The 9,757-nt window shown below is 42.4% G+C and overlaps 1 pseudogene; it reads left to right on the top strand.

Moving 5' to 3' along the window:
- Positions 1-3,726: 3,726 nt before the first annotated feature.
- Positions 3,727-5,013, top strand: LOC133242567 (spermidine synthase-like; annotated as a pseudogene).
- The last annotated feature ends 4,744 nt before the right edge of the window (positions 5,014-9,757 follow it).

Below are 9,757 nucleotides of genomic sequence, written 5' to 3'. Positions count from 1 at the left end.
ATAATGATGGGACTGGATGCCATGATCTTGGTATTCTGAATGCTGAGTTTTAAGCCAGCTTTTTCACTCTCCTCTTTCACCCTCTTCAAGAAGGATTTTTGTCCCTCTTCACTTTCTGCCATTAGAGTGGAATCTTTTGCATATCTGATGTTGTTGATATTTCTCTCAGCAATCTTGATTCCAGCTTGGGATTAATCCAGCCTGGTATTTTGCATGATGTACTCTGCATAGAAGTTAAATAAGCAGGGTTGTTTACAACATACAGCCTTGTTGTATTCCTTTCCCAATTTTGAGCCAGTCTATTGTTCCATGTTTGGTTCTAACTGTTGCTTCTTGATCTGCAGACAGGTTTCTCAAGAGACAGTTAAGGGTCTGTCTTTAAGAATTTTCCAGTTTGTTGTGATCCACATGGTCAAAGGGTTTAGTGTAGTCAATGAAGCAGAAGTGGATGCTTTTCTGGAATTCTCTTGCTTTTTCCAAGATCCAGTGGATGTTTGCAATTTGATCTCTGGTTCCTCTGCCTTTTCTAAATTCAGTTTGTATATCTGGAAGTTCTTGGTTCTTGTACTGCTGAAGCCTAGCATGAAGGATCTTGAGCATAACCTTACTAGTGTATGAAATGAGCACAATTGTAAAGTAGTTTGATCTTTGGAATTGCTCTTCTTTGGGATTGGAATGAAAACTGACCTTTGCCAGTCCTATGGCCACTGCTGACATTTCCAAATTTGCTGGCTTATTGAGTGCAGCACTTTAACACCATCATCTTTTAGGATTTTAAATAGCTCAGCTGGAATTCCATTGCCTCCACTAGCTTTGTTTGCAGTGATGCTTCCTAAGGCCCACTTGACTTCACATTCTAGGATGTGTGGCTCTAGGTGAGTGATCACACCATTGTGGTTATCTGGGTCATTAAGATCTTTTTTGTATAGTTCTTCTGTGTATTTTTGCCACCTCTTCTTAATATCTTCTGCTTCTGTTAGGTCCTTACCATTTCTGTCCTTTATTGTGCCCATCTTTGCATGAAATGTTCATTTAATATCTCCAATTTTCTTGAAGAGATTTCTAGTCTTTCTCATTTTATTGTTTTCATCTATTTCTTTGCATTGTTCATTTAAAAAGACCTTCCTGTCTCTCTTTGCTATTCTCTGGAACTTTGCATTCAGTTGGGTATATCTTTCCCTTTCTCCCTTGCCTTTTGCCTTTTTTTTTAAAATTCCTCAGCTATTTGTAAAGCCTCCTCAGACAACCACTTTGCCTTCTTGCATTTCTTTTTCTTTGGGAAGGTTTTGGTCACTGCCTCCTGTACAGTGCTGTGAAACTCTGTCCATAGTTCTTTGGGCACTTTGTCTACCAGATCTAATCCCTTGAATCTATTAATCACTGCAGGTATATAATCATGAGGATTTGATTTAGATCATACCTGAATGGACTGGTGTTTTCCCCTACCTTCTTCAATTTAAACCTGAACTTTGCAATAAGGAGCTCATGATCTGAGCCACAGTCAGCTCCAGGTCTTGTTTTTCTGATTGTATACAGCTTCTCCATCTTTGACTGCAAAGAACATAATCAGATTTCAGTATTAACTGTCTGGTGATGTCCATGTGTACAGCTGTCTCTTGGGTTGTTCGAAAAGGATATTTGCTATGATCAGCCTGTTCTCTTGACAAAATTCTGTTAGCCTTTCCCCTGCTTCATTTTGTACTCCAAGGCCAAACTGGCCTGTTATTCCGTGTATCTCTTGACTTTCTATTTCTGCATTCCAATCCCCTATGATGAAAAGGACATCTTTTTTTTTTTTTTTTTTGGTGTTAGTTTTAGAATATGCTGTGGGCTTCCCAGGCGGTTCAGTGGTAAAGAATCCACTTGCCAGTACAGGAGATGGAAGAGATACTCATTCGATCCCCGAATCGGGAAGATCCTCTGGAGGGGGAAATGGCAACCGCTCAAGTATTCCTGCCTAGAGAATCATGGACAGAGGAGCCTGGCAGGCTACAGTCCATGGGGTCACACAAAGTCGGATACAACTGAGTGACTAAGCATGCACACTAGAAGGTATAGTAGGTGTTCATTGTACCAGTCAGTTTCAGCTTCCTCAGTTTCAGTGGTTTTGGCATAGACTTGGATTACTGTAATGTTGAATGGCTTGCCTTGGAAAGAACCGAGATCATTCTGTCATTTTTGAGGCTGAACCCAAGTACTATATTTTGGTCTCTTTTGTTGACTATGAGGGCTACTGCATTTCTTCTAAGGGATTCTTGCCCACAGTAGTAGATACAATGGTCATCTGAATTAAATTTGCCCATTCCTATACATTTTAGTTCAGTGATTCCTAAAATGTCAGTGTTCACTCTTGCCCTCTCCTGCTTGACCACATCAAATTTACATGGCAACCCACTCCAGAGGCCTGGAAAACCCCATGGACAGAGGAGCCTGGTAGGCTGCAGTCCGTGGGGTCACTAAGAGTTGGACACAACTGAGTGACTTCACTTTCACTTTTCCCTTTTCCCTTTCATGCATTGGAGAAGGAAATGGCAACCCACTCCAGTGTTCTTGCCTGGAGAATCCCAGGGATGGGGGAGCCTGGTGGGCTGCTGTCTCTGGGGTCGCACAGAGTCGGACATGACTGAAGCGACTTAGCAGCGTGGACATAACATTCCAGGTTCCTATGCAGTATTGTTCTTTACAGCATTAGACTTTACTTTTACCACCAGATACATCTACAACTGAGCAACGTTTCCACTTTGGCCTATCCACTTCATTCTTTCTGGAGCTATTAGTAATTGCCCTGTGCTCTTCCCCAGTAGCATATTGGACACCTTCTGACCTGGTGTGGGAGGGTGGAGGGAGGGGATTCATCTTTAGGTGTCTTATCGTTTTCCTTTTCATACTGCTGACCAGGTTCTGCAGGCAAGAATACTGGAGAAGAAATGGGTTGCCATTTCTTCCTCAGGTAGACCATTTTTTGTCAGAACTCTTCAGGACAGGTATATTTTCTGGTAATGAAATACCATTTTTACAATTTTGTATTAAAAGTGTTTGCTGGCTAGGTGGACACAGCACCTCTTGTGCTCTCTAGTGGATATTTCCAGAAGTGTTAGGATGGGATTATGTCACACAGAAGTGAGACAGTGATCTGGAGATGGTGGGGGAGAATGTGAATGATAATGTATGTCTCTGTTCGGTTCAGTTCAGTTGCTCAGTCATGTCTGACTCTGCGAACCCATGAACTGCAGCACGCCAGGCTTCCCTGTCCATCACCAACTCCCAGGGCTTGCTCAGACTCATGTCCATCAAGTCGGTGATGGCATCCAACCATCTTATCCTCTGTTGTTTCCCTCTTCTGCCTTCAATCTTTCCCAGCATCAGGATCTTTCCCAAGGAGTCAGTTCTTCGCATCAGGTAGCCAAAGTATTGGAGTTTCAGCTTCAGCATCAGTCCTTCTAATGAACATTCAGGACTGATTTCCTTTAGGATTGACGCCTAGGAGAAAACACGTCTAGAATAAACATTTAGGAGAAAGAAAAATACCAAACTAGTCTGCAAAGAGATTTTGAATTTCTCCCCTTACTTGGCAGTCCCGCCCCACCCCTGGGGTTAGGGTGCGGAGCTGTTAGGACGTGGGCCGTGTTAGGATGCTAGTGGGGAAGGAGTGAGGTGCAGGCGGAGCTGGAATCCTGATATCCCCTTCCCCCACCTCCTCGCCAGCCATGAAATCCCACCTCCGACTGCCCCGCCTCCCTCCCCGAAGGCTAATTCAGGAGACTTGCAGCCTATAGCCCGGCCAGGTCCTGTGGCTGCAAGTGGAGCAGCTGCTACATCATCAGTGCTTGTGATACCAGGATACCCTTCTGTTCCTCAGTAAGAGTTATGGCAACGTGCTCTGTGATGACATTGGATGGCATCATCTGTCATCCAGTACATTGAGAGGAATGAGTTCTCCTACCAGGTGATGAAAGGCAACTTGCCCCTCTGCAGCCATGCCAATCCAGGTGAGGTGCTGATCCTCAGGGGTGAGGATGGGGGTGTCCACCGGGAAGTGATGCAGCATTCCTCCATGGAGTCAGTGGTCCAGTGGGAGAATGAGGGCCATGTCATTCAAGTCTCTTAAGAAGTTCCTGCTGGGCATGGCTGTTGACTGTGCTGTACTGTGCTTAGTCTCTCAGTCATGTCTGACTCTTTGTGACCCTATGGTATGTAGCCTGCCAGGGTCCTCTGTCCATGGGATTCTCCCAGCAAGAATACTGGACTGGGTAGCCTATCCCTTCTCCAGGGGATCTTCCCAACCCAAGGATCAAACTGGGGTCTCCTGCATTGCAGGTGGATTCTTTACCTGCTGAGCTACCAGGGAAGCCTTCGCTACTCCAGTTCAAAGCTCACCCTATCCGTGGGTGATGGTTTTGAGCTCCATGAAGCATAGCCAGGATGCTTTTGATATCATTATCACCAACTTCTCAGACCCTATGGGCCCTGCGGAGAACTTCTTCAAGAAGTCCTGTTACCAGCTCATGAATAAGTCCTATTACCGGCTCATCCCTGAAAGAGGATGGCATCCTTTGCTGCCAGGGTGAGTGTTAGTGGCTGAACCTGGACCTCATCAAGGAGATGCTGGTAGTTTTGCAAATCACTCTTTATGGGCATGGCTATGCTTCGTGCACCATCCCCACCTACCCCAGCAGCCAAATCGGCTTCATGTGCATTCCTCTGTGTGAGCTGAGTAGTTTCAGTTGTATTTGACTTTGCAACCCCATGAACTGTACCCTGCCAGGGTCCTCTGTCCATGGAATTCTCCAGGCAAGAACACTGGAGTGGGTTGCCATGCACTTCTCCAGGGGATCCTAAATTGGCTTCATCCTGTGTGGCAAATATCCAAGCACCAACTTCTTGGAGCCCCTGAGGCAGCGGACACACAAGCAGGTGGAACAGATGCAACTGAAATACTACAATTCTGATGTGCACTGGGCAGCCTTCATCCTGCCTGAGTTTGTCCGCAAGGCCCTGAATGATGTGTGCTGAGCCCAGGGGCCACTGCTGCGGCAGCTGCCCATGACCTCTGTGAACAGTGAGCCTCCAGGGTACCTGGACCCCACCAGCCCTAGAGAAGACTCCTGCTGGCTCGTTCCCCAACCCAGCGTTACAGGCTGCAGAATGATGCCTGGCTTGCCCTCGTAGATGGAGTGTTTTTCTGTGTGGCGTTCAGCTTCCAAGCTTATACCAGATGCCTGCAGCACCACCTCCGCCTTCGGTGACCCCTCACTGATTAAACATGTGTATCTAGAACAGCAATGAGAACAAAGTACTCTGCAAATATTAAGAATTCAACACAAGATATTTGTATACTGGCTATTTTTGAGTATGCAAGAGCCTTTTTTTGGGGGGAGGGATGAGGCTTATCCTTTGGGCTCCCTGGTGGCTCAGAAGGTAAAGAATTCGCCTGCAATGCAGGAGATCTGGGTTCAATCCCTGAGTTGGAAAGATCCCCTGGAGAAAGAAATGGCTACCCACTCCAATGTTCTTGCCTGGAGAATTCCATGGTCATGGAACCTGGCCACAAAGAGTTGGACACAGCTTAGTGACTCTCTCTGTCTCCCTCTCTCTGTCTCTGTCTCTGTCTCTCTCACACACACACCCCTCTCTTCTAAGCCACTAGTAGCTGAGAACTTCACAGTATAGTTTATGTCTTGGAAGAGGAGAGAGTAATTTGATGAGCTACAAATTAGCTATTCATTAAGAAGCTAAAGCATAAATTAAAGGTAAAGTAGTGGGTCATAGCATAGTATATTTGAACCCAGAAGTTGAAATTGGGGCATAAATGGTCTTCCTCACACTATTCCCTTCCTTCACTTAAAGTGAATCTCTTGCCTGTTATCAAAAGAAAGGCAGAGCTCAAGAAAGGGAAAGGAGAAACAGAAGAAAACCACAAAAATGAAACAGTCAAGAGTTGTTCTGAATGCTCTTCATTCACTCAAAATTAGTACAGTGAAATTCAAACCCACTGAATAATAATCATGGCCCCATTTGCCTAGATTTCAAGTATCTTAAGCTGGAGTAGGTATGTGTTATCTAGTACTCATGAGCCATGTGATGGAGGTAGAAATAATCCTGTTTGATAAAGATAAAAGATCTTGAAAAGGATTTTCTAGAGAACAGGCCCATTCTAGACTTTAAGCCTGCCTGAGGCTCCGGAAAACTAAATGTAAAATGTTGTGGTAACATACTTGGTCATGTACAGATCTGTTATATAAACACCCTCAATTAATGTTTGACTCACTTTTTATTTTCTCCCAAATTTGTGTAATAGTGCCAAATGCATTAACATTGTAACATTTATGCCTGGATTCTGTCTTCTTGGCTTTTTTTTTTTTTTTAAAGGGAAGCAGAAGGTAACAGTGGTGGGACTTGGTAATATTTTCTACCTAGGAAGAGTCTCTCTGACCTTAGCTAGTTTTGAAAGCTGATATGCCTCCCAACTGGCTTCCCAGGTGGTGCTAGTGATAAAGAACCTGCCTGCCAATGCAAGAGACATAAGAGATGCAGGTTAGATCCCTGGGTCCAGAAGATTCCCTGGAGAAGGGCATGGCATCCCACTCCAGTATTCTTGCCTGGAGAATCCCATGGACAGAGGAGCCTGGCAGGCTATGGTCCATAGGGTTGCAAAGAGTCGGATACGACTGAAGTGATTTAGCATGCACGCATGCACGTCTCCCAACACCTACTAGGTGATCTGCCAAATCTGAAATTTTTTCACTATTCAACTATATGTTTTATGATGTACAGTTTGCCTGCTACATCATTGGATCTTGCCTTTCTTTATGGAACTATGAGAAGATCTATATTTCTTGCCTGAGATGTAGGTATATATAACTTTATATTGGCTTAGAAGTTGATGTAACAGTAGAGATTATGAGCTATAACCATTTTCCCCACTAAGTACTGGTAATCTTTCTTGGAATGTGGAAGAGGAAAACTCCTTGATTCATTCATCAAATAGGTATTCAAAGCATGACCACTACATGCTAAAGGGTTTACAATTCTAGAGTGCATCTTATAAAGTTTTTTGGTATTTAGAGATATAAAAAAAAAACTTTTTAAAAGTTTATAATGTTAAAACTGCAGTAATGCCAGAAATCAACACCTACTCAAAATTGCTAGTCAAACTTTGTCAATAAAGGGAATTATATTTTATAGTATAGTATTTAAAGGAATTTAGATAGAAATTATATATAAATGACATGGATGTTTGTGGGGTTGTGTTTCAGTTCAGTTCAGTTCAGTCACTCAGTTGTGTCTGATTTTGTGCGACCCCATGAACTGAAGCACGCCAGGCCTCCCTGTCCATCACCAACCCTCAGAGTTCACTCAAACTCACGTCCATCGAGTTGGTGATTCCAGCCAGCCATCTCATACTCTGTCGTCCCCTTCTCCTCCTGCCCCCAATCCCGCCCAGCATCAAGGTCTTTTCCAATGAGTCAACTCTTCTCATGAGTACTGGCGTTTCAGCTTTAGCATCATTCCTTCCAAAGAACACCCAGGACTGATCTCCTTTAGAATGGACTGGTTGTGTTTAGGTTTTCTTATATTTTGGGGACAGATAAACAGTTTCATAGAATTTCTATGTTGTAAAAATAGCTGAAACTAAATTGTAAGCTTCAAAATTGTCCCAGTTTTGCTTGACTGAAAGGAAATGTGATAAGGGTTTGTATGTAGAGTCCATAAACCAAGTTATTAAACATATGATTAGCAAGACAAAGCCATCTAGTTCATGTTCCTATTGATAGATGATGTTTATTAATTCTCCACTGTATGCTAAACTTTAGGGCTTCCCTGGTGGCTCAGTGGTAAAGAACCTGCCTGCTAGGGCAGGAGACACAGTTTAGATCCCTGGGTCGGGAAGATCCCCTAGAGAAGGAAATAGCAACCCACTCCAGTATTCTTGCCTGAGAAATCCCATGTAACAGCAGATCCTGGCAGAGTACAGTCCATGGGGTCACAAAAGAGTTGAGCATGACTTAGCAACTAAAGCAAAAACAACAATGCTAAACTTTAGGGAACATTCTTTTTGAAAAAACCTTCAGTCAGAAAATGGACAAAAATATTTAAATTCAGCTATGAATGCTAGATCACAGTGGGTTTGGAAAAAACCACTATACTATCTATAAATTCACTAAATGAAATTTGTACTACCTTTGGTTAGACAATTAGTGGAGAAGAAAATAAGTGAGAACTTGGATTTGGGACACTCTGGTAATTCATGTGACCTGATTAATCTCTTACACAGCACTCATTTAAATAATTTGCTCACACTAATTTTAGATCTCTAAATTGCTCATACTTTGTGTGTAGAAACTGATTATGATTGTCATATCCATGAAGTTCTACAGAACTAAGAAACTTCAACTCAGATCTCAAAATTAGTAGGCATGTACTAATTTGAAATCTGCTTATCTTAAAGTAGCTCCAATGGTTTGAATGTATGCAAATTGATAATATTGTGTGATTAATGAAAGGAGCTACTGGTGACTACTTCAGGGATTGAAATAGCTGAAAAGGGCAAAAATAAATCCATTCTGTTTTATTATAGTAGTTTTGGGGTACCATTAGAGGCAGAGATTATTGAACTGACCATTCTAGAATATAAAAAATATTTTTTGTGCTAAGACCATTGAGTCAGCAGTGTTTCAGTGGTTTTTTAAACACACAAACAAAAAATCAAGCAAGAAATACATATTTAGATGCATGTGTGCCTGCTCAGTCATACCTGACTCTTTGAGACCCTGTGGACTGTAGCCCACCATGGGCCTCTATCCATGGGATTATCCCAGCAAGAATGCTGAGGTGGGTTGCTGTGCCCTCCTCCAGAGGAACTTGCTGACCCAGGGATTGAACTTGCATCTCTGCCACTGCAGGTGAAGCCCTATGTTTAGGTGACCAGAATCCAAAATCATGTATTGAATTAGAACTATAAAGAAAACCTATTTAATTTTCCAGCTATCTTAGTAGAATGTATTGAGTAAGCATTAAGGATTATTATTATTATTACCACCACCATCATCATCATCATTAATTGTGTTAAAAGGAAACTTTGGGAGGTATAAGTGACCTGCTGGCAAGGATTATCCACTCTGGAGCGTGCAGTGGATCAGTTTTGCTCTCAGCAGTAGGCAGCATTATAATCAATAGAAATTGCCCATATGGGGTTTAAAAGACACTGTGATAATTAAGTTCACCAGAAAGACACAGAAAGTTTTGGAGCTTATTGTAAACCACGACTCTCTGAACCTTCCATAGATTTCACTGACTGCAGTGTCTAAATCGGAAGATAGAGAAGTTTTTTTTCCCATGCTCAGCAAAAACTGTTAACTGGCTTTTGTGTGGGGGGTATAAATAAACATTCACTTAGTGTTTCTCATATTCTACTGAGTCAATATTAAACTGCTCTTCTCTATTTTTGTTAATAGTCATCATCATCAAAACGTTTGTTTGTCTTTGTAAAGATTTTCCCGTATGTCCATGGTTCAGTTAAACATTCTCTGCCATCTAGGAAATTATAGCTTAAAATAGTATCAATACTTCACCACTTTATGTCTCAACAAACCTTTTTTTAATCAAAGTTCCCTGAAGGCCTTGACCTTTACATAAATAAGAGTAGAAAATGGGTTTGCAAAATACAAAAATGTGCTATTTTTAAAAATCCCACAAAGTACCTTATTTGTTGCTGTCATTTGAGAACAGGGCAACACATAAATTTAGCATATCTAAT

This window comes from Bos javanicus, chromosome X, assembly GCF_032452875.1.
Source record: "Bos javanicus breed banteng chromosome X, ARS-OSU_banteng_1.0, whole genome shotgun sequence".
Lineage (NCBI taxonomy): Eukaryota > Metazoa > Chordata > Mammalia > Artiodactyla > Bovidae > Bos > Bos javanicus.
Note: the sequence above shows the minus strand (reverse complement) of the source record. Positions and strands in the feature narration are given on the sequence as shown.